Consider the following 25,560-nt stretch of genomic DNA (forward strand, 5'->3'; position numbering starts at 1 on the left):
GTAGAAACAAAGTTGGATGTGTTCTTTTCTTTGATTAAAGCACTTAATTTGGTCATCTATGCTAATTCCATCAGTTTTTCCAGCCATTCTTCCATTGTGGGAATTAATGTATCTTTCCATTTTTGTGCATAGGGCCTTCTCGCTGCTGTCAACATGTATAACAACAAAGTTCTGGATTTTTTTCCCCAAGTTCTTTGTCCATTAAATCAAAAAGAAAAGTCTCTGATTTCATTCTTATATTCATTTTGAGAATTTTCTCTATTAAAATATGAATCTTGCCCCAATATTTCTTTGCTCTATCACAAGATGATAAAAAAGTTCCTTCTTTATCTTTACATTTCCAACATACATTTGAAGCACCTTTATATATTGGTGACAATTCATCAGATGCTAAATGCCATTGATAGGAACATGTGGTTATCAAGAGCTTCTGAGCATGCTGTCCCTGAGTAAAACAACAACAACAACAACAACAACAAATCTGCGTGTTCACAATTTTTGAAATAATTTCCATTCTTCTTTTCCAGAACTCAGCACAAATGCACCTACAGCATTTATGCAAGAGGCACAATATTGGACAAAAGCATAACAAATGGACATGGAATTTGTTGCACTTTTTCTTGGCACTTCTGTGTGAATTCAAAACTACCCATATTCTTCCTGCCTTGAAATTCCTTTTTTTTTTTTTTACTTGAGTCATGACTGACCTGGCCACGTCTCATGTTGTTAGCCATCCATTCCCTGCTAGCTTTTGCACATCTGTCTGTAGTGCAGGCACCATTTCCTCCCTCCGACATATATGTAAATATATAAAACTATTCAACAAATATTCATTCACAAAAGAAACCAACCTATAAAAAATAATTTGCATCCTCATCACTTGCTCATAACTACACCGGCAGTTTTATGCAGTCTCCAGAGTGTTAAATTTTTATTTTTCATAACTGTTTAAACTTGCTTCTCTATGCTGTTGAATTCACTGAATAATAGTTTCCTCTAGAGGGCAGTAGTGCACATAAAATGTGCCTTAAATGTTTTAAATTCATGGGCAGATTTTCTTTCCAAAATCTGGGATTGTGTCTGTAATAACAAGCTTAGTTCCATTAGCACTACAGGTTTATCAAAACTGATCTCTAATATTATCCAAATGCTCAAACTGGGTCTGAACAGAATATCTGTTGATGTACTGTTTGTAAATGTCTTCTGCTATCAAACTCATTGACTTCATACAGCTTCAAAATTATAAAGGCTAGAAGGGAAAGCCCCTTCCCCATAACACCATTATAAGGCATGAAAAGCCCATACAGTAATTATAGTCCATTCGGCTGGAAGTTCTAGAGCTAGTATATTTGCACTTTCTAAAAAAAACAAAGCATGTTGTCAAGGATAGTTGCTTTAACCTAATACAGCATAGGAAATGTATTTATATTTGCATTTATATTCTACTTTTTTTCTGAGAATTCAAATAATAATAATAATAATAATAATAATAATAATAATAATAATAAGAAGAAGAAGAAGAAGAAGAAGAAGAAGAACAACAACAACAACAACAACAACAACAACAAAAGTTGGAAGGGACCTTGGAGGTCATCTAGTCCAACCCCCTGCTCAGGCAGGAAACCCTATACCATTTCAGACAAATGGCTGTCCAGTCTCTTCTTAAAAACTTCCAGTGTTGGAGCATTCACAGCTTCTGGAGGCAGGTTGTTCCACTGGTTAATTGTTCTAACTGTCAGGAAGTTTCTCCTTACTTCTAGGTTGCTTCTCTCCTTGATTAGTTTCCATCCTTTGCTTCTTGTTCTGCCTTCAGGCACTTTGGAGAATAGCTTGACTCCCTCTTCTTTGTGGCAGCCCCTGAGATATTGGAACACTGCTATCATGTCCCCCCTCGTCCTTCTCTTCATTAAACTAGACATACCCAATTCCAGCAACTGTTCCTTATATGTTTTAGCCTCCAGTCCCCTAATCATCTTTGTTGCTCTTCTCTGCACTCTTTCTAGAGTCTCAACATCTTTTTTACATCGTGGTGACCAAAATTGAATGCAGTATTCCATGTGTGGCCTTACCAAGGCATTGTAAAGTTACATGAGGATTTCCCTTGCACTATAACAATCCAGTGAGATAGGATGAAGTGAAAAATTGCGGCCAGCCCAAATTCACTAAATGAGCTCACTTGTTTAGTTGGTCAAAACCCAACATACATGTGTATACCCACATATTGATACATATTCCTCATCACACATCTACTCTTCTTCCCATCCTGTGTAGTATCAAAAACAACAATAAGAGATAAGGAAGCTGGGAGCGAGGGATGAGAAAGAAGGGTTGGGGATCAGGAAGGGTGAGTCCAGAGGGCTGAAATGCAAAGAAGTAGAAGGCTGGATCCTAAGTTGGGATCTAGGAAAGAAAAACTGATATGGAAAGAAGCAGATGGGAGTCATGGCATGTTCAGATGGCAAAATTGATGTATTGTGTCCGGTTGCTGCTGATTGTGTTAATTGTGCAATGAAAGTATGACATCATGTCATTGTGATTTCAGCTGCTATAATTAAAGGATATTTGGGAGGGCAGAATCTGTTCACTGCCTGTTCCAGCCACTTTAATAATAGACGAGCATTTCAGTTCTTTTTAAGAATCCTGGACAGGATCTAAAAAAGCAGACTTGTTCAGGAAATAGAAAACAAATGATGAACTTTAAATGGCACTCACTTCTATAAAGATATACATAACATTTTCTTGGCAATTATTCATTTATTTACTGAATAGTAGCTAATAATGCTCTTTATAATATATTAATAGTTTGCCACCTTCTATGATTATTATGCTCACCCAGTAAGCCAGATGTTTAGGCTGGATTTGGCATTTTTATCCACCTATTAAGTCCTTCTCAACAACCTGAGATAGGCAGATATTGTTGTTTGATAGTGTTAAAGGTATTCTTGCAGGATGTAAACCAGGGGTGTCAAACTGCCGGCCCATGGGCCGGATGCATCATGCTGAAACCACGCCCACCCCATTGCCAGCAATAAAAAAAAAAGTCACGATACATCGTGACATGTCACGTGACATTGCGAGTTTAATAATAATAGTCATCTAGTCCAGGGATCCTCAATCTTGGCAACTTTAAGACTTGTGGACTTCAACTCCCAGAATTCCTCAGCCAGCTTTGCTGGCTGGGGAATTCTGGGAGATGAAGTCCACAAGTCTTAAAGTTGCCAAGGTTGAGGACCTCTGATCTAGTCCAACCCCCTGCTCAGGCAGGAAACCCTATACCAGTGGTGGCGAACTTATGGCACAGGTGCCAGAGGCGGCACTCAGAGCCCTCTCTGTGGGCACACGCGCCGTCGCCCCAGTCCTAGACCTTCAGCTGGGTTTTATAAAACCTTTTCGCTTTAGGCCTCCGCCACCGTGTGCAAAAAAAAAAAAAGTTCAATCAATCAGTCAATTTCAACTTTTTGCAGGGAAAAAAAGATCTTGCAAAGTTGGAATTGATTGATTGAACTTTTTAGTCCCATCCAGTCTGCCGTTATCACAGCAGCCATGCCCACCCAATGGGCCACACCCACCCAATTGGCCACACCCAGCCAATGGGCCACACCCACCCAATAGGCCACACCCACCCAGCACCCAACGATGCATAAGTGGGTTTTGGGTTGCAGTTTGGGCACTCGGTCTCTAAAAGGTTCGCCATCACTGCCCTATACCATTTCAGACAAATGGCTGTCCAGTCTCTTCTTAAAAACTTCCAGTGTTGGAGCATTCACCGCTTCTGGAGGCAGGTTGTTCCGCTGGTTAATTGTTCTAACTGTCAGGAAGTTTTTCCTTAGTTCTTGATTGCTTCTCTCCTTGGTTAGTTTCCATCCTTTGCTTCTTTGACACCCCTGATGTAAACTGTTCCAAATAAAGCTGCTTTTTGCAATTGACTGATGGTGATTTTGTCAATGCCAATGATGTTCAAGTGGTACTCCAGATGTTTTGGGATTGCACTCAAAATGCCTATTGCTATTGGTATTATCTTTGCTTTCTTTTATGACAGTTGTTCTAGTTGCAGGTCTTTGTATGTTGTGATTTTTTTCCAGTTCTTTCTCTTCTATTCTGCTGTCTTCAGGTGCTGCAATATCCACTGTCTTTCTTATCAACAATTAATGCATATGGGGTATTATGTGATAAGTGCTTGTCTGTTTGCATTTTAAAGTCCCAGAGCACTTTAGCTTCTTCATTTTCTATTACTTTGCCTATTATGTGGTCCCACCAGTTCTTGCTTGTAGGCAAATTGCAGATGTTATTATTTTATTTACCAATTTGGCCTACAGCCTTGGAACTACCTGATGATTTGCTCATCCAAATATTAAACAAGGTCTTATTGGTAGCCAGATTTTTTATAGTTTTGACTCCTGGAAACTGCTTAGAAAAGTCCCTGCAGTTTCCTTGGCAAAATTTTCAGAAATAGTTTGCCCTTGCTTCCTTCCTCAGCTGAGAGAGAGTGACAGGCCCAAAGTCCCTCAGGTGGGACTAGAACTCACTGTCTCCTGGTCTTTCACCTGATGCCTTAACCACTAGAGCAAACTGGCTCTAACTTTATCATTTATCAAATACTAATAAATATGTAAAGTTGTGTCTGAAACATGATGGGGTTTGAATGGCCTAGTTATTATACTTGGTTGTATTTTTTTTAATTATGTACCTTGTTTTTATTTATTTATTTATTTATTTATTTATTAAGTTTCTCTTTAGCCGCTCATCTCAAGTCAGTAACTCTGGGTATCTTACAATTCAAAATAAATGTCTTTGGTAAATTATTTTAAATTTATGCTCAATAGCATGAGACAAACAAATACTATATACAAACAAATGTGATGGTAACATTTCTTACTCATCTTACAAAATTATTTTTTAATTATTGAGCAGGTAGTTTTCAGTTAGGGTTTGAAATGAATATGAGAAAGCCCCCATCAGAAATTAGAAAGTGTAAGTATTTTTAAAAACCCGGCATATTTTGGTTATATATATATATATATATATATATATATATATATATATATATATATATATATATATAAATAGATTTATAATGTTGAGAGACATGAAATTTAAAACATTCATATTCAATACTTCCATCAAAAGACATTTGTATATACAGAGGTAAAATCTTAGGAATTTCCTTGTTGACATAATTAAATATAGTTGTGTTTAAAACTCACCACTCTGGGATGAGAGTTTTCTGTTCCAGAATATTTATTTCTGTACAACTACCAAACCACTCCTGGAATGACCAGATTGATATGTTCCAAAAGAAAACAGAACCCTGGAACAATGAAACTTTTCGTTTCCAAAGAAGTACATTTTTGCGCATCCCTAAAAAGAGTTGAATAAATGTGAATAAAACATTTTATTAATATTTATTAATAAATATCTGGGAGACTAATTCTGGTCGTTCCCTAAGCAGCAAAGCCAACTGGGTGACTTTGGGTGAGTCATTCTCATTCAGTCCAGCCCACTTCCCAAAGTTTGTGAAGAAAATAAGAGAAGGAAGCATTATATACACTGCCTTAGGTTGCACAAAATAAAATAGGGATATGAATCTAGTAAGTAAATAAATAGGAAAATCCTTCCAGTGCTGCAAGATAGTGGTTGAGGCATTCTACTATTGTCCTTTCGTGACTGCATCCATGTCATGTCAATGGTCTATCTCAAAACCATTAAACCATTTAAGGCGCAGACTCAGGATCTGAGGAACTGAGATGATACCAATTTATATTTATATTGTACATTTGCACTGACTGAGGACATTTGTAATTTGTACTCTGCATTTGGTGTTTTATTTGGGTGTGTTTTAGGAGCTTTTATTACTTTACTGTAGAGATTTTATTGTATCTTGTTATAAATTGTGGCCTGTAAACCTGAAAATAATTACAGTGATAATGCATTTTGCATAACAGTACAGAGAAACTGCCTTATATTGTTACCTTTATTAATGACAGGGGATTTAACTCACTGCAATAGCTGTTCAAAATCCTTCTTGTTGCAAGTGGGAATACTGGAAACACTATTTCCGGGCAATGCAAATAATAAATGTTTGTTTAGCATTTGTAGATGGTCCCTAAAACCATATCTGTCAACGCTGCTAACACTGGATGGTCTTGCTTTGACAACAGATGGAAATGTAGCCATCTTTTCTCTTTCGCTTTTAGAGTTAAATGATGCTGAGAGGGGGGATGTGGATGAGAGTCCAGTTAGTCATAACAACAATAACTCGGTCGTGGGAATCAAGGTTATTGCGCCCAGAGCTGATAAAGATTTGGCGAGCTTCAAGCTAATTGGGGAATGTGATTTATGACAGTTAATTGGAGGAGGGAATTGTGCTTTGCTACTTTGTGCCCAGGGGAGGGGAATTCAGTTTTTGGCTTTAACTATGTAGTGCCGATACTTTGTTTCTCAAATAAAAGATTCTTTAAGGTAAACAATGCCTTGAAGTTCTTTTAAAGAGTTTCATCTGTCGGAACCATGACAATATTAGTCAATCAGTGAAGACATTATTTATTCCATCAGTGTATGTCCATTGCCATTTAAAAGAATTTATCATGTCTTAATGCAAGACAAGCTATAACTATCTCTCAGCTTCACCTTCTCATGGTTTGTGGGAGAGTAAAAGAGATGCAGGGAGAACTACAGAATGAATAAAGTGAAGTACAAATCACGGCTATAGGTATTCAGTAACAATTAAAATAATAGGCAGGGAAGAAAAAAAATTAAAAATCCTTCACTCTCCTGGAACTTCTATCTGGCTTGGAGGAAATCTCTCAGAGAGGACTATAGCCTCGAAGAAGCTAATTTTGTCAGGATGATAGTAAAAAGGAAAAAAGGTAATATAAAGATAATGACAATTATTGTTGAGCCTAGTTTGTCCCTTAACATATTTGCAAAGTGTTGGAAAACGGGCATAAAGACTTTACTTGTTTTCATAACTTCCCGGACCCATAGATCCAACAGAACATCAAGACAAAGAAAATTATTTGACTTCCTTCATACAATTGTATTTATTTATGATCATCATGCCAGCAATCAAAAATCTGACACCTTTTGTATCCAAAGCTGCCTTGCCCACAGTCTGTCAGTCGGGGCATGCTTGTATTGTACACAACAGGTTAGTAGAGGAGTCTGAAAAGTTATGCTAATAAAAGAACTGATGTCAAAATAAGAGTGAAGCCTGCAATTATAAGCCACATGCTGACAGGCAGGGACTCCTGCGCGTGCCCCATTCCAGCAAGCTAATCCTATGTTAGCAACTTTTCTTCCCGATATTATTTCTTTGGCAATGTTCCACCATTTCTGACAATGAACAAATTCTATAAACTCCTGTTACTGACAGCTGGGCCTCTTCTCAGGGAAAGGTTCCAGAAAAAAAATTGGGATGGCCAATGTGTGCAAAATTCAACATCCTAGAAATATCTCAGCTTTGGAGGCAGGAGAGGAGAGGATTGTTGTTTAATATCTCTTTAAGCTACAAGATGGGATTGAAAGTGTATGTTCCGGACAACTCTTTGTCTGGAATGGTATAGGTCTCCTGCTTGAGCAGGGGATTGGACTAGAACAGGGGTCCTTAAACCTTGGCAACTTTAAGACTTGTGGACTTCAGTTCACAACTTCCTGGGAGTTGAAGTCCACAAGTCTTAAAGTTGCCAAGGTTGAGGACCCCTGGACTAGAAGATCTCCAAGATCCCCTCCAATCCTCTTATTCTATGTTATTCTATGTTTGGTGGTGGAGGTATGGGGAGAGGAAAGTTCTGGATGGAATCTTAAAAATTAAGTAACGCTAAAGCAAACTTTCCAGCAAGAGTAGATTTGTGGTGTAGAATAGATTTCACATAGACGAATACATTTCCGTGGGCAGCAAATTCTATGAGGGCTGCCCTCTGTTCTACAGTATAAAGGAGAATCTTCTATTTGAAGGCGTCTTCTATTCCAGGGCCCTTTGATCCAAGTCTGGTTGAAAGCTGAAGAATCCCTGCAAGAGATCACAAGACCTCTGAGATAGTTCATCAGTAATTTACACTGGTTCCAGTCTTTCTCTCTATTATAAAAAATGCTTTCTATTTAAATCACAGAGCTTCTTTCTAAATTCGCATCCTTCTTTTTCGGTACCTACAGATACATAGATCAGATTACACAGTTCCTACATGTGCACATTTTAAGCAAATCTATATATTTTGTTCCATCTTTTTTCTCCCAGATGAACTTGTTTCCTCTAGGGATTTGGTGGTATGAAAGTAGCCATACTACTTGTAATCGGCTAATATAGTCTTTAACCTGATCCCTGATTAAAAACTATGAATATGCAACTTTCTTTTTTTTAAAAAAAAAAAATTACATTTATATCTGCCTTCAAGAAACTCAGTCCATATGTTATTTCCCCTCACCCATTTGAACCACAGAATGTTCCAGAAAAGTATAGATGGATGAATTAAATATGGCTTAGCATACTTTATGTTATGCTATAATTTGCTTAATTATTGTTATAGAATCTGCAATAGGTTGGTTTCCCATAATGCACTGGGCCATAAACCTGCAGAACTCCCCAGACTGAAACCTCTAGAATACAGTGACAGACTGCCAAGTTATAATAAAATAAAACAGTAAAATATATTCATTAAACATGTATTAGACTTTTTTAACATAAAAAACCCTGAAATAATACAATAATGGGTTAAAGGGGTCCCCAAACTCTCCGCTCCCCATAAAAATCGCCTGTCCTAAGGCCCCAGAGAAGCAATACAATACCTGTGCATCAGACTACCTTGCCTTTGAAGATGCCAGTCCTGGTTGCTGGTGAAACATCAGGACAACTTAATGTCCTTTAAAGGGCTCCACCAAAGATGTGAACAAGATGGTCTGCCATCCCTCTCAAAAACCTGCCGGAAACCACTGCCCAGATTCTCCTTGCATGGAGTAGATGTTCGAAGGTTCGCACTACGGTTACTGGCTCTGTTTTCTCAGAGCTGTCTTTAGTTTGCCATACCTCCCCTGGAAGTCCAATTATTGTCTTCCTTCTTTGGAAAAACATTGTTCCCAAGAACTGCTTGGGGCCAACTCTGCTGGCTCTTAGAAATGCTCTCGCAATATGCCTGTTCCAGAAGGCTTTGGGACTGGGTATGCTGTACGTTCTCTACTGTAGTCTGAGATCTAAAGGATCGGCTAGATTCCACACCACAACAAAAGTAACTGAGACACGATAGGGATTGGCAAGAGGCAGCAAATCTAATGCCAGTATAATTATCCTCCAGGTTGAAGAGAAGTAAATAACACTTTGATTCAGCAATGGGAAAAGATCTTTAGCTAGCTTTGTAACATCAACTCTAATGTTCTCACTAGTGAAGTATAATTGGGAGGGGAGTGATCTGCAGTGTTTTTTCTGTGTGCCCGGAACAAATGCAAGTTCCCTTATCTGAAATATTGGGTGTAGAAGAAGTCCAGTTTTGTTCTTGCAATAGTGCAGTAAATAAATAATTATAGAGAGGCAATTGGTACATATAGTAGGTTGGCACTATCTGTGTGAGAGAAAACCCAAGGATAAAAATAATTTTCACAGATAGAACTGTCTGCTTTATTGCTTTAGCGCCCAATTTCTGTGTCTAGAAACCAGAAGGAAAAAGGGGGAGGAGTATATTAATTATGTGCAAGGAGCCAAAGATACAGGAAATAATGAAACTTGACAGGTACACTATGATTAAGATAGTCTGCCTTAACCACACTTGGACCTATAGTCTGCATTTGGATGATGTGCTAGGTATGTCACCAAGTTAGCTTAAGTGTTTTGTGTGAATGCTGCTCTGCGCATGTCTACATCTGACACGGAGCAGAGTGAATTGCTTCAGACTGCCAAAAACCGGTCTGGCCTGCTCCCAAGCTTTTAAGGACAGTTTGATCTAAATAGGCTTTGGGGATAAGTTTTATTACCAGCTAAAATCCATCCATTTAGCTTCTGTGACCAAAGTAGAGGCAGTCGAAAATGCTCAATTCAAAGGAAAAAGGAAAAAAAAGCCCTGATCTACAAGCAATTCCAAGGACAGGAAGAAATAACCAGTTAAGTAGGTCTCCCCTATTGGCACTAGGGAGGTTTTCCTCAGTTTCTTATGAGCGATTTCTCAACTTATCTCTCAAGGCATCAGTTCGGGACCTGTGTAGCCTTTATTTTTGACAGCAACAAATTAAAAGCTAAGCTTCCTTTGACACCAGGCAGTGTTCAGAGCAAAGAGACTAGGGTTTCTTTAGGAAGTAAAGATGATCTAATGCGAATACCACAGACTTGGGGCTATGACACTGCTTAGTAATTGGAAGGAATTTTTACCCAAAGCCAGAAAGATTAAACATAGGATTTGGCAACAAAACCAAGTGGACATCAGCCATTAATGAATTGGCCTCAAAATGGAATATGTGAATTCAGCGTCATTGAAAATCAGGCCAGAACTGAAAGTTGCAGCTTAGGTGGGAATTTCCCATATTGTGTTGTGCATATACCTTATTTAAGAGAAAGTAGAGATTACAGAGGGGATGATCTATAGATTTGCGTCTGAATAAGATATCCATTATTCCTTGCTTACTTATCAGTCATACTTCTTATATGTCTAACATGGAGGTGGAACTTTTCAAAACAAGTAGATAAGCAAGAGGAAAAAGCAACTCTGCAGATCTATGAATATCTATTTTTTTTCCCCTAAAAGGACTGCATTATCTCAAAGGGCAATTTAGGATTCTGCCTTCAAGTCTAGAGCAGATTTCAAGTCTACAGTGGGTAGATAAACAGATGGGCTTGAAACAGGCTGAAGTGCACATGGTCATGATCTGCAATGTTGCTTTTGGAAGACAAATTCCTACTCTGGAGCTATCTAGTATAACTGTTTGTCTTGACCAACAATCATATCAAATAACATTTTTTTAAATTTTGGTCACCACATCAGTGATATCTGTGGTGGGTGGGACCAAGCACTCTTAGTGAAGCCCTGACTCTTTGTACATGCTTGTGACACTGATGCACATATAAAAAAGGGGGGGACTTGAATCACACACCATCTTGCCTGTTTTGACTCAACTTGTAGATGTAGCTATACCCCATATATTAAAATATTATCCTGCATTACACTCTTATCAGGTGTCAGATACAAATTCCTAAATTTCATGACAGCAGTTCCACAGAGAATGATTTTACTCTTTATCTGATTAATCTATACCAGGGGTGTCAAACTGCCGGGCCGCAAGCCGGATGCATCATGCAAAAACCGCACCCACCCCATTACCAGCAATGGGGAAAAAATCACAATATATCGCGACACATCACGTGACGTCATGAGTTTGACACCCGTGATCTATACCAGTGGTAGGCAACCTTGGCTCTTTTATGACTTGTGGACTTCAACTACCAGAATTCCTGAGTCAGCATGGCTAGTTCAGGAATTCTGGGTATTGAAGTCCACAAGTCATAAAAGAGCCAAGGTTGCCTACCCCTGATCTATACCAACCATTTTATCTGAGAGAGAACATCCCTCCATTATGTGTGATGGTTTTTCTTTCAATTTCTTCAGATGAAAGCTATAATCCTGTGTAGAATAAATGTAACTGAATTTAGTCTTACTTTCAGGGAGTGGGCTACCGGTAGTTAAAGTTGGCCAGGAATCTGTAAGTAGGTTCTTGGATGGGTGAGTTTTTGTTCCAGGCCAGTCTGTCGTCACCTGGCACCCACCAGACATGGTGGAATTCCAAATGCTAGAATGTCCCAATCAGTGGGGCAACGAGTATTGCTAACCATGCTAATGAAGATTTATGGAGACTTGGGACCTATTCTGACATACCAGGCAGGGGAAGTCTATTCCAGACCATGCAGTGTTGACCCAGAATTAGGAGACAGCATAAGAAGTATCAATTGTGAATATGTGCAGATGGCCCTGCTGTCTTTGGGCACTTGCAGAGTTGTGGATGCAGGATCATGAAAGGACAACAAGGAAAACACCCAATGTCCTAACCCACCCAGGAACATATGATGTCTTTAGGGAAACACCCAAAGGGGAACATTTTAGCTACTTCTGCTTTTTCCCTTCTTATCTACAGTGTGCCAGACTTACTGGGTGAAATCTTTATCTTATGTGTGTCAGCTTTGCTGGGTGGATAACTTATGTAATCAGAAAGAATAAATATAAGGATTTCTTGTCATTCAGGGCTCCTCTCTCTTAGAGGAGCCCGTCTTTGTTCAGCTGAATAAAAACGTAAAGCTTAAAGGCAATTTCTGGTTTCCTGTATTTTTGTATCAAGTAAAACCTCAGAACCTGCACAGCAGCAGGGAGGTGCACTGTATGTCTTTTTAGGTAGTCACAATCTAAAATTAGGAAAGCAGGTCAGCATTTTTTTCACTCGCACTCTTTTTTAAGATTGTGCCATTCCATCTTTTCTTGCTTAAAAATCTCTTTCTGTTTCTTTCCCATACTACTTTGCACAATTCACATATGGGTAATCCTCATTTAGCAACTGCCTCATTTAGCAACCGTTCAGTTACAAAAGCTGATAAAAAAGTAACTTTATGACCAGTCCTCACATTCACGACTCTAACAGATCTGAAAAACAAAGGAAAGCTGAAGTAAGGTCGTAAGTACAAGTACAACTTAGCAATTGCTTCTTTTAACGACTGAGTTGCCAGTCCCAATTTCCCCCCCAATTATAGTCGCTAAATGACGACTATCTGTATTGCCCTACGCTCTGACTTTTTTTAACCATTATTAAATCAACTAGAACCAACTAGCTTCATACAGCACACTGTACTGGAAATAAGCCACACCAGGATTTAACATGTGTGAGTCAAATTACTCTCTTCCCTTCATTTGTACCCTACCTCTATTCAAATGCACAGAGATGCTTTTCCAAACAAGAGATTTTTGCTCCAAATCCTTTGACTTTTTGCTCAGATGACAAAAGAAAGGGTCACGCCTGGCTAGAAAGAGATATTTGTTTATAATATGAATTATCTGGGATCTGTGGCTTCAAAACAAAACCAAACCTGGAAAAGCGTGTGAAGCAGTGAACCTGAAGGGCTTCTCTTCACAGATTGGGCTGCAGTTGGCCATTAATTTATAAGTGGTTTTCTATATAAGTATATGCAGTCACACCAGGATTTGCCAGTACTGGAGCCTATTCTGATCAATAGACATATTTGAAAAATGACTAAAGAGTACCTCTAAGCAGATACAGAGTATATTTATCACTCTGTAAAGCAGCACACCCACCTCCTACATAACTGGGTTAAAACAGCAGGATTGTCTGGGTCTGTTTGTTTTTTAAAAGGAAATTTAAAAAAATATGTTGCTGAGTCTTGCTTTCTGCCCTGCAGGAAAGCTATAAACTGTAATCTTAAGCATGTAGGAACAACCACTCGGATGAATGCTGGGATTTTTATTTTTTTATTTTTTTGCTGGAAAAAAAAACACTTCACATTTGCTTTTCCCAATAGATGGGATGCAGCCCTCAAAGGGGGAAAGTAAAATTATATGGGTGTGCTTAGAGGGGGAAAGGCCAGGTTACAAATCCAAGGCCCACAATTCCTAGTATTTCTGACTTGCCCCACTGCCTGTAGTGTCTATACGCATTCTGTATATAGTAATGCAGATAACTTTGGTCAGAGAATTCTCATTCTTTTTTTTTTTTAATCTCTGTTAATGCAATGTCTGTGTAGCTGTTTCTGCTGGTGGGTGTCTACGCAATAAAGACTTTGTCCTTGTGTCAAATATAATTGCCTGCCGAATTCCCTATGTCTGTAGATCCCTTGTTGAGCGGGTGTGCCTGCCCCCCTCCTTGTCATCTCCATGCCCAAGCTACCATCTGGCTTTGATCATTCTCCCCTCCCCACTGGCGACGAGGCTCTCTTCTGTGGTTTCGGATGTAGAAAATGTTCCAGGAAGTGGCTTCTCTCTTTGGATTTATTCAGGCAGCCCAATCGGAAATTGTTACAAAGGCAAAGGGTGCTGAGTGTGGCCTGTTTGGCGCTACCCTCTGCTGGGCTCTTGATGGCTTATGGCCTGGGCTGCTGGTCTACCCCATCCCCACGCGCCCAGGGATTGTGGCTCTGGAAAAAGTTTTTCCCCTGGCGTCACTATGAAGGAATAAAGGACTGAGTTGGTGGAAGAAAGAAGGGAGAACACTCAGACTGAGCGCAGCCTGGGCAGCGCACCCAACTCTACTTCTTTGGGGGCAAAGCAGCCCAGCAAAGTCCGTAATTTCCTTGCAGCTTTGGCATCTTATCTTCCATTGGAAGGTTTTTGGTCCTTACTTTGTTTTACTGCTGGCAGGGATATTTCTGTGGGTGTTTGAGGTGGGTGGATAAAAGATTCTGGGAAATGCTGCTGTTGATTCCTGCCATTTCTTGCTTCCTCTTTCTCATTTTCTAAAGGAGAGGATGGAAAACAAAGACAACACTGCATGTTTCAAAGTAATTTCTTTTGACCGGTGACCAGTATGAGCTGAAGTCTACTCCTCGTGTGAGCCTGAGATGGCTGAAAACATAAAAAGCGTGGCTGGGGGTGAAAGCCACATTAAATCTGGATGTCTTGCCACGGAATCAAAGGCTCGGTCCAGTCAACAAGTAAAATTGTGCACAGGGGATGCAAAGAGTTCAGCCCACAACCAATTAAATTGGTTGGTTCCGTCCAGAATAACTAGTGGAGAAATTAACCACGGTTAATCTTGTATAAACAACAGGAGCATATTCTGTTAGTGAAGTCTGTTTAGCATCTCGCACTAGTTTTATGTGGTTGCTCTCTTTTTTTTTCTGGAAATGTGCTATACAATGGGGGACAAGGAGTACCAAATGAATAATTTGGAGGGAAAATGGGATGGAATGGAATAGAATCTGACAATAGATACGTTTGTGATGCCTTCAAGGTACAAATGCCCATTTGTATGAGTTCAGAGTGGACTCTCAAGAGCTTTTCCAAGTTAAGCGTTGGTGGGTACGCTTCAGCAGTCACATTGAGAGAGTGCCAGTGAACAGGAACATCTTTACCTCCCAGCTTTCCTGTTGCAGCAGTAGTCTGCACCATTTCCTGCTTCACACTCATTGAAAGCTTCATGAAACGTTGTGGTCTCTTGGAGGAAAATACTGGTTTAACATGAATAAGGGCAACTTAAAGCTATCTCAGCCATCAGTTGGAGGCAAGGTGATAGCAACGTCATAGGACCATTCAGAAAAAAAGTCTCATTGGGACACATCTGCACTATTGTTATCCATGCACAAGTGGAGAGTGATAACAGTTAACCAGAATATATGAAAATCATATTAAAACAATCATGTTTATACTCCAGATGGCAGCAAAGGCTTATTCTTCTACCAGCCTATTTTCAACTCCTGTTCATAGCCTACCACATAAAGGAGCTAAGCTGTGTTAGACTGGTAACTTACAGCATCTTTTAACATTATTGAACCATCATGGTGGCAAAACAATATCAATGAGGTCAACAGTAATGCTAAGATATGGTATAAATTACTAATAGGGACATGCCATATATCTGATAGAACTGGAAACCCATGAATCTGGAAGATACTAAGACTTGTGAAGAAAAGTGTATATGGACAGGAAAAGAAAAGACTGCTATTATTTCTTATTTTCTTACAAATTTAATCAGAGAGGGAGAGGGAGAGGGAGAGGGGGAGGGAAAGAGGGAGGGAGGGAGGGAGGGAGGGAGAGAGAGAGAGAGAGAGAGAGAGAGAGAGAGAGAGAGAGAGAGAGAGAGAGAGAGAGAGAGAGAGAGAGAGAGAGAGAGAGAGAGAGAGAGAGAGAGAGAGAGATTGTTGATTGTAATAAATGCAACATACAATAGGCAGAAAATATCCAAGGAAATAAATGCTTACTGAATGATTTAACACTGAACAGCAATGTCTGGTGTCCCTAGTATTTAATGTATTTATGGGTAATGTACAAGAAATAATGATGTTTATTTTATTTTATTTTTGTAATATATTTTATTGATTTTTTTAAAAAAATATAAATCACTTAATAATTGGTGAACAGTATGTTGTCTGGGTTACATTTGTAAAACAATCACTAACAATTGATTTCTATAATCCATAATCCACATAATAGTTTTAGTTGATTTCCTCTTTTCCCAAAATATCCTCTTTTGCAAACATTGAGTTAATACAATTCTTATTGTTTTGATAGATAACAATTAAATATATAATTTTTCCCAATAGTCCTAAAAATAATAATCATATCAATATATTATTTCTTTTCTATCCAATCATTCTGGTTGCCTTATCATACATCCTGTTACAGTCCTTATTTTAATTTGTTTCTCCCTCCAAATTCTAGATATTCTTACTGGTTTTCTCAAAAATGAATTACATTTAGGAATTTCACTCTATTTTTCCATATGAACCATCTCACACTTTTACATTTCTTAAGAAATAGATAAAACAGTAGAAAAAAAGAAAGAAAAACAAGAGTAAAGAAGTATAAAAAATAACATACTACTTAAAATATATATCCCTCCTAAGCTAATATGTATTTATTTCCTAAATTTCGTATTCTTTTTAACCATAATTAAAAATATGTTTAATCTTTAAACATTCCATTTAATACATCTAGTCATCTAGTCCTTTAATTCTTATTCAAAACATTTTTATCCATTATAATTTTCTTAAATTCGATCACATTTAAATATCTAAAACATTTCCTTTATCTAAGTCATTTCAACTTTTTTATATTACTCATATCAAAAAAGGGGAAAAAGCATACTATATTATATTTAGAGAATTCATCCCTTAAAGTCATAGCTGTCATAGTCTTCATCTGCCACTAGGTGTCAGCAACTATTTGTTTTTCAATTTCCAAAATGAACAATTATCTTTAAAATGAGAGTCTTAACCATTCAAACCATTCAATTTTAGATTTATCCAGATTTACGTTTTAAGTTTCAGGTTTTATATTTATTTCATTTCTATATATTTTGATCCTCCATAAAAAGATTAATTCGCCGCTTCCGTTAGTATAAGGGTGAGGCGGAAATCCCCCTCCTTCCCTTTCGGAGGTATTTTGCTTCTTGGTGATCTTTTCCAGGAAATTAAATGTAAAATAGAAAAGAGAAGATTGAATTCCTCACCCAGTCTCAAGCATGCTGTTCACAGTTGTGCTGGTTAGTGCTTTTGGACATTAGTTGCTAGTAGCTTGGGCTGGTCGAGGCAATACAGCCAGCCTTTCTCCTGTCGGGTTAGAAGGCTTTCCCCAAGTCGAACGGAACAGCCGCTGCCATTCCAGAATCGCTGGAGCACCTTTCTTTCTTCATCACCTCTCCGGAGCAACTTAGGCCCATTTAAGGTCCCCTGGCAGGGCGAAATTAGCCGCGGGGGCGCAGAGAATCCGCAAGCCTGTGACTGCGCAAAACTGGAAGTCAGAAATAATGATGTTTAGAGGTGTGTCAGACGTGAACATGCATGTACTTTTGTACATTATTATGTTCTTGGCTGAGAATCTGAATGATTTACAATGAATGTTAGAATGTATGGTGAACAAGGTCATATTTAAAGATTGAATGAGGAATAGAATTGCAAAATAAATGGGCTGAGAGGAAAGACTGAGAAAGTTGTGCTGTAGTACTAAAATCTGAAAAAAAGAGAAAGTTGAGATAAAGAACAAAAATGCTTTAAACAAGTGGTTTATAGACAGACTATAAACCAGGGTGGTAGCTTGTTTATATAGAAAGGTATAGAAACTTATGAAGAGGTATAATAAATGTAAATAAAATGGTTTTGTAAACTACATTTTGCTGTATTTTTTTTCTCCTTATTTCCTGTACTTTCTTACCTTACCATTTTTAATATTTTTGTACGCCTTGTATAATACAGAGGAATAACATGATATATTTGTGCTATATTTTCATGGCACTTTTTTCTATAAAAGTATGTATAGGATTGTAGATTTAGTATGAAATCTGATATGATATGTCTGCCTCCTTGAGTTATATATAAAATAATAAAGGTGGGGTAATCAAATGGACATCTGGAGCACTACTTGAACACCATCAGCATTGACAAATTCACCATCAGTCAATTGTAAAAGGCAGATTTACTTGGAACAGTTCTAATACCAACAAGCATCAACATCTGCCTGTCCCAGATCCTTGGGAAGGACTCAATAGGTGGACAAAATGCCAAATCCAGTCTGAACATCTGGCTGAAAGTGTAATGAACCATAATAATTTATCTTGGCACATAGAGCTTGAATGAAATCAGAAACACTTTGATCCAAATGGTATATCCAAGAGGTACTGTAATTGATATTCAGGGCCAAAGATTTAATTATCCATCATAGCAGCAGAACACAAATAATGCAAAGAAGTTGTAAAAGAATGGGCCTGATTTTAGTCAGATCAAAGAGCATTTTTTTTATATATATACCTCTTTTTCCTTATGCCCTCCTCTCCTTCAGCTACATTTCTGCTGCTTGGTCTTATGCTTGCTCTTGATGTCTATTACAAATATTCAATAGGACATAGGACATTATTCTTTCCTTCTGACAATGACAATTTCCCATTTGGTATCCATTCACTATATTCACCCATTCAAGCACGATCCATATTGTAAGCTTTCTTGCGCTTCCAAGGTATTTTGGACTAAAGGACCCGTACGTGATGGCCATATAGCCAATTATAAAGTACCAATTTATCAAAGGTAAACTGGTAAGGCTGCTCCTTGACATGCTCTTTGATTTCCCAGGATGCTTATTAACAATACTTTCAGTTAGTTGCTTTCCCAAAAGACCACTAGCCACCATGTTTTTATTTCGCAAGAATGGCTATCCAGAGACATTCTCTAAATAAAATGGAAGCTAGAAGCTGTTTTATTTGTCAGCCTACCAGCTGTCTACTTATTCTTTTTCGTTAGAAGATTTTTTTCATTAAAAGACTGTAGTTTTCTGCTACACCTGATCCAATTTTAGTTTTAAAATCAATATGATGGCGAACCCAGCAGACAGCAAGAAAGGTGTTCACTAGCTAGCATACTGCTGTCCATGGGCAATATGGTGCCAATCCCTTGTGTAATGTACTTGTAACCCAGAAACAGAAACCCATCTATAGGACATGATCTCTTTTGGAAGCCTGAACAGTATTTCTGAGTTACCTGAAAGCCTAATCTAATTAGTATCGAAACATTGCCAGCACTGCCTTTGAGTTTCTCTTTTTCGGGAAGGAATACATTTATTATCTTAGGAATTCTGTTATAGTTCTTGCTTCCTTCTACAATGTGTGAACAGAGAGGGGATTTCAGAATCACCTCCTAGTTCTAAAAATCCCAAACCTCCAGAAGTTCTTGGATCTCACCACTAAGTGTCACTGGAGCCTCAGAAATGTTGGGAAAACAAATCCTTTTCATTGGATTTTATTAAAAATTGTGCCATTGTTTCCTCTGTCCAGCACAGATTTTTTTGCAATTGTTCCAGTGCACATCAGGTGTTATTTATTGCCATCAGAACAAGAAATAACCACAGTTTGGATTTATGCTCGGTCACCAATTTAACGTTTACTAATTTGAAGGCAAATAGCTATATCTCAAACAAGACTCATAACAAAAATTTAAGTTTGAAAAATCTGGAAGCTGTGCACTTATCTCTCTCTATAGTACTCATTATGGTAGTCCCGAGCCTTAGGGATTTTGCTGACAGAACATTACATTTTATTTTCTTTATATTTGATTTTCTCCCCATATTTGTCCAAAATAATAAAAGACTTTTATTGGACTTGTTTCCACCAGAAGCTTTCCACAGAGAATTAATTTTTAAATGACTGTGGTTAAGATTCATCATCTACTACGGTAAGTGGTGAAAGATTATGGAAATGTTTTATTTCTTAAACAAATAATTTTATAGATCTCACAGTTTGGAGAACATTGTTTTAAAAACATAAAATGGTATTAAATGCACCCTCCCCCTCATTTTTAAACTTTTACTGCATTGTGACTTCTTTCATATATCTCAACGCTTCCACAAAATTATGCGCCATTTCTTGTCACAGTGGGTTTTTTGTTGTAAAATCCTCAACTTGGTACAGATGATGAAATATGCATCCAAGAAGCTTAAAGCATCATGCATAATGGATTTTAGCCTCTTTTGACTTTTCACAAGACTATTAATGGATATGACTCATAAGTCTATTAGATGGATATGACTGAGAGGATGCTACTTAGAACTAAATAGAGTTTTAAATCTAGATGTCCCAGTATGAATTTTTATTATTGTCTGTTATATATGTTGTCTCAGAGAGAGTTTATGATACAAAGCCCTCATAGTAAGATTACCAGATGCTGTGGACAAACATGACCATCTAAATTTCCCTAAGGCAGATATCTGAGCCACAAAGATCTTGATTTGAACCCAGCGGGATTCTTCTTATAACTGTATAGCAGCAAACAAATACGTTTGCATATTCTTAAGGATTTAGCATTGCCATGTCTTTGCATAACTGCACCATCACGTGATGCCATATTTTTTCATGAGAAACGCAACACTGTAGTTGATCTGCTGGTTTTTTTAACAGCTTCCTTCTTACTCTCTTGAGCATTATCCACATTCCAAAGTAGAGAAGCTCACTCTTGCTCTTCATTTGCTTCCTGTGAATAAACTGACAAGGAAGTTGGAACAAATTTCTTTGGTCATTTCAAATGTTACATGATAGATTTAACAACACTCTCTCGTAAGAGAGCCAGTGATTGACCTGAATGGCTAGGATAGACTTCTGCACTGAACTGGGTTTGGGGACTATAAGGGAATTTTTTTTATAAACACCGACCTAGATTTCTGCTAGATTCCTGCATTCACCAACTGCAAACCGGCCTCTATTTCACCACTGACATATGGTTGCAACCATATGGTCTGGAGGATTATTGTTATTCATTCTTTGAGGAGGAGTGGCTGGAGTCTTAAGAAGGCACTTTTGGAAGTATTCCTCTGTGGCTCACCTATGTTGAAGGAGATGGTCCAAGAGAAATTGAATAGCTCTGGAAATCAAGTAGCACTTATTCAGAATAACAGAAAAGGGATGGATGCTGTTAGGTTTGAAGTGAAGGAAAACAATCTAACCTTTATTCGGAGATAGTTGCAATACAATCTGTCAAACCATACATCCCACACCGTTAAGCAGTTTTAAATCCTGTGGATTTCAATTATAGGTTTTAGCGTGTTGCTATACTTGTTGAACTAAGTAGGGATAAATCTACAGAAGGCCGTGCGTGTTTTGAATTGACTTAGTTGGGGGAAAAGGTCATTTGGCATTTTGCAGTTAAAAAGTCCTGGCATATACAGAAAATGCTAGAAGACTGGAGAGAAGCTAGTGTTGTTTTCATTTTTAAAAACCGCTTAGTTGAACTTCAATGCCTGAGAAAATCCTAGAAAAGACGATCAAAGAGTGGGTTTCCCGCAAGCAGGAAAAAGATGATTGCTAAAAACAAACATGGATTTGTTAAAGCGGGTCAAGCCAGATTAATTTTTAATGCTTTTTTTTTTATAAAGTGACTGTGGCCTTCCGGGTGCGCTTCAAGGTGTTAGTAACTACCTTTAAAGCGCTCCATGGCAATGGACCTAGGTATTTGCAAGACCACCTTCTACCAAACACCTCCCTTCGACCAGTCCGCTCCCACAGAGAGGGCCTCCTTAGGGTACCATCGGCCAGTCAATGCCGGCTGGCGACCCCCAGGGGGAGAGTCTTCTCTGTGGCAGCTCCTGCCCTCTGGAATGACCTACCCCCCGACCTACGTACAGTTGCGGACCTGCGCCTTTTTCGCCGAGCCTTGAAAACCCATTTATTCCGGGCGGCTGGCCTGGCATAGCTTTAATTATGTTTTAGTAAAGGTCTTATATAGGGTATTTTAGAGCAGGCCTTTTATTTAATCTGATTTTAGAATAGAAATTTGAGTATATTTGTTGTGATTTTTATTATCGCTTGTCCACCGCCCTGAGTCCCGTGAGGGAGATAGAACGGTATACAAATTCAAATAAATAAATAAATAAATAAATAGATTAGTTGCCCAAGAGAATGCTGTAGTATAGTGTGCTTAGATTTCAGTAAACATTTGGTAAAGCTAATTATAATCTCCTTCTTGATAAAAGCAAGCAATGGGGATGGATGGTCCTGCCACAGATGGATTTGCATCTGGTTGAACAACTGTACCTACAGTATCTTACAAGGGGATGTATGAAAAGGATCTAGGTGTCATGGCAGATTGCAGGTTAGACATGAGCCACTAGTATACTGCAGCTGCCAAAAGAGCTAATGGAATCAACAGAGATGTATCATAGGAATGAGATCACAGGAAATGACTGCCGTATACCTTGCTGACCATTGGTCAGATTGCAGCTAGAATACTATGTCTGGTTCTGGTCAACATAATACAAGAGGAATGTTAAAGGACCTGAAAGAGTGCAGAGAAGGTCAATGAAGATGGAGAAAGACTTGAACTTCTTATGACAAACAATCCTTTCCATAGAAGACCGTATAATGTGCAGGTCAGATGGAGGGCTGAGAAGATATCTGTAGACCCCTCACATCCTGAACCATTAACTGTTTTAACTTCTTCCCTCGGGATGGCGTGATAGTGCATTGCATGCCAAGACAATTAGACACAGGGACAGTTTTTCTCTCATGCCATCCCTCTGCTGAACACCTAATTCTTGCAGTTGTGTTTAATATCTATGTATAAGCCATATAGTGTGGCTGCAGTATTATTATTTATCCTTATTATCTTCTTTACTTCCCCCTTTAATTGGTATTATTATTATTATTATTATTATTATTATTATTATTATCATCATCATCATCATCATCATCATCATCATCATCATCATCATCTTTGTTGCTTGTGTGTACACTAAGTGCTTCTGTACCTGGAGATAAATTCCTTGGCCAAACTTGGACAAATAAAGGATTCAAATTCAAATTCAATTCAATTCAAAGAACTAGGTATATTTAGCCTAAAGAGAAGATTAAATAGATACATGATAGGTGCTCCTTGACTTATGACCACAGTTGGGACCAGAATTTCCATTGCTAAGCAAGGCAGTTGTGAAGTGAGTTACACCCATTTTTATGACTTTTTTGTCACAGTCAAGTGAATCACTTGGTTATTAAGTGAGTCCAATTTCCCCCCTTGACTTTGCATTTCAGAAGCCAGCTGGAAAGTTTGCAAATGGCGATCCCATTATCCCAGGACACTGCAACTATTGTAAATACATGCCATGTGCAGCGCTCCCAAATTTTGATCACATGACCATGGGGATTCTGTGACTGCAAGGGCCACTTGTAAGTCACTTTTTTTTAGTACATCTGTAATTCCAAATGGTTGCTAAATAAAAGACTGTAAATCCAGGACTACCTGTACTTGAAAGGCTGTCACAAGGAGGGGGGGCGGTTTCAGATTTATTCTTTGTAGCTCCCAAGAATAGGACAAAAACCAATGGATGGGAGCTCTACAGAAAGAGAACCTAACTTGAAATAAAGAGGAATGTACTAACCAGAAGAACTATTAAGCAATGGAAAAGCATGTCTCCCGGAGTTGTGGGTGGTCCATCACTGGAGATTTTAAAGTAAAAGCTAGACAGCCATTTGTCTGGGCTGTTAGGAGGATTCCTGCCCTAGGCAGGTGGTTGAATTAGAAGATTTCCAAAATCTCTTCCAAAACTATGATTCTATGAAATATACAGGTACGTCATAGATGGAAAGGGCAGCATCAACAGTCAGATTTTCAGTCACTCCATTGTTTCCATATCTCAAAAGAGCCAGTGGGCACTTCCAGACAACCAGACATTCTGTTGCCAAGTTGTTACATCAACAATTAAACAAAACCAGGCATTAAGCAATTGTTCTGGCACTTTACCATACCATGATGGAACAGAAATGGCCATTTGCACTTATTTATGATTCTTTGATGCTCACAGAAATCCAACAGCCAAACACAAGAACAACCAGTTCTTCCTTTCCAATGTATGAAAAGGGATGTCTCAGCCAATTAATGCTTATCTGCAACCCAGTACTTTTTTCTCAGTTGTGTCCCAAGGTTGTATTTATTCTAACTTTGCCCCCCCCCCATAAAAAAAAAAGTAAATAGCAAACTTCATATCTGCCCAGAAAGGTGACATTTCCCTAGATATGCAGGTTTTGTACAAGAATCCCTTTAAGTAGTTATGGTAGAACAATAGAAGTGAGGCACCCCTGCAACAGTCATGCAAACACAACTGTGCAAAACATTGGCTCTTCTGTCTGACCCCCTAATTGCTGTAGTTGCACTGAGAACATTTGAGTCATCCAGAATAGAATACACAATAGCAGAGGTGAAAGGGACCTAGGGGGTCTTCAGGTCCAACCTCCTGCTCAAGCAGGAGACTCTATATCATTCTTGACAAATGACTGTCCAATCTCTTCTTAGCCTCCAGTGATGGAGCACCCAGCTTTAGCCTCCAGTCCACCAATCATCTTTTGTTTTTCTTCTCTGCACTCTTTCTCAACGTATTTTTTGTACGGTGGTGACCAAAGCTTCCAAGTGTGGTCTTACCAGGGCAGTATAAAGCGGCACTAGAACTTCATGTGATCTTGATACTGTCCTTCTGTTGACGCAGGCTAGAATTGCATTGGCTTTTTTTTGGCAGCTGCAGCACACTGCTGGCTCATACTGAAGGGATTGTCCACTAGGACTCCTAGATCCCTCTCCCAGTTATTGCTGTTGAGCCAGGTAACACCTATTCTATACCTGTGCTTTTGGTTTTTCCTGCCGCAATCCTCCAATCAGGGATCCTGGAAGCGACTGCCTGGATAGAATTTGTGGCCAACACCCTCACTAAAACTGAAGAATAAACTGAAATCTGGAGAGCAATTCTTCAAGCTAACTTCATCTCCAGCCACATTCTAGACAGGAGACAAGCAGATAAAAGCCACCATGTAGAAAGGCTCAAAGTTGCCATTTTTGTGGTTTGCAAATGGAAGTTCTCTGCATGAAACCTTGAAACCACAGCAGGAAGAAGTCAGAACCAAGTGGTAATAAATGTATTGAAGCTGTATTGACCTAGCATTGGCAGGTGGAGGAGACTCAAATTTCTTTACAAGCAATCCACCTCTGGTAATGCCCAGAGAGAAAACAATAATTACCAGCACCTCAAAGCACTCCAATTTACAAAGCTTAATGTCTGGACTCCCTCAGTCTCTATCTCACAATTGCAATCTCTTTCCATCACAGATACTTAGACAACATTATCCTTAACTGAGTGGGATCTGGGATCTGCATTTTTATCTATTCATGTGTCAGACAATAAGTTCCCATGGAAACATGGTTAATCCCAGAGATACTCTTATGTATCACCTGGGGGTATTAATCATCCTTTGCTAAATCTCAGGTTTAGGCCAGACTGGACTCAGGGCAAATCAAGGTTCTTTTCACAAAAATCTAAGAGGAAACCTATAAAGCTATGTCCAACTCCTCCATTGCTCTGTGCCACTGGAGATTGGACAATTTCCCCCAAATTGGTTGCCTTCTCTTCATCTCATGCA

The sequence above is a fragment of the Protobothrops mucrosquamatus genome, unplaced genomic scaffold (genome assembly GCF_001527695.2).
Source record: "Protobothrops mucrosquamatus isolate PMUCROS unplaced genomic scaffold, P.Mucros_1.0 scaffold1093, whole genome shotgun sequence".
In the NCBI taxonomy this organism is placed as follows: Eukaryota; Metazoa; Chordata; class Lepidosauria; order Squamata; family Viperidae; genus Protobothrops; species Protobothrops mucrosquamatus.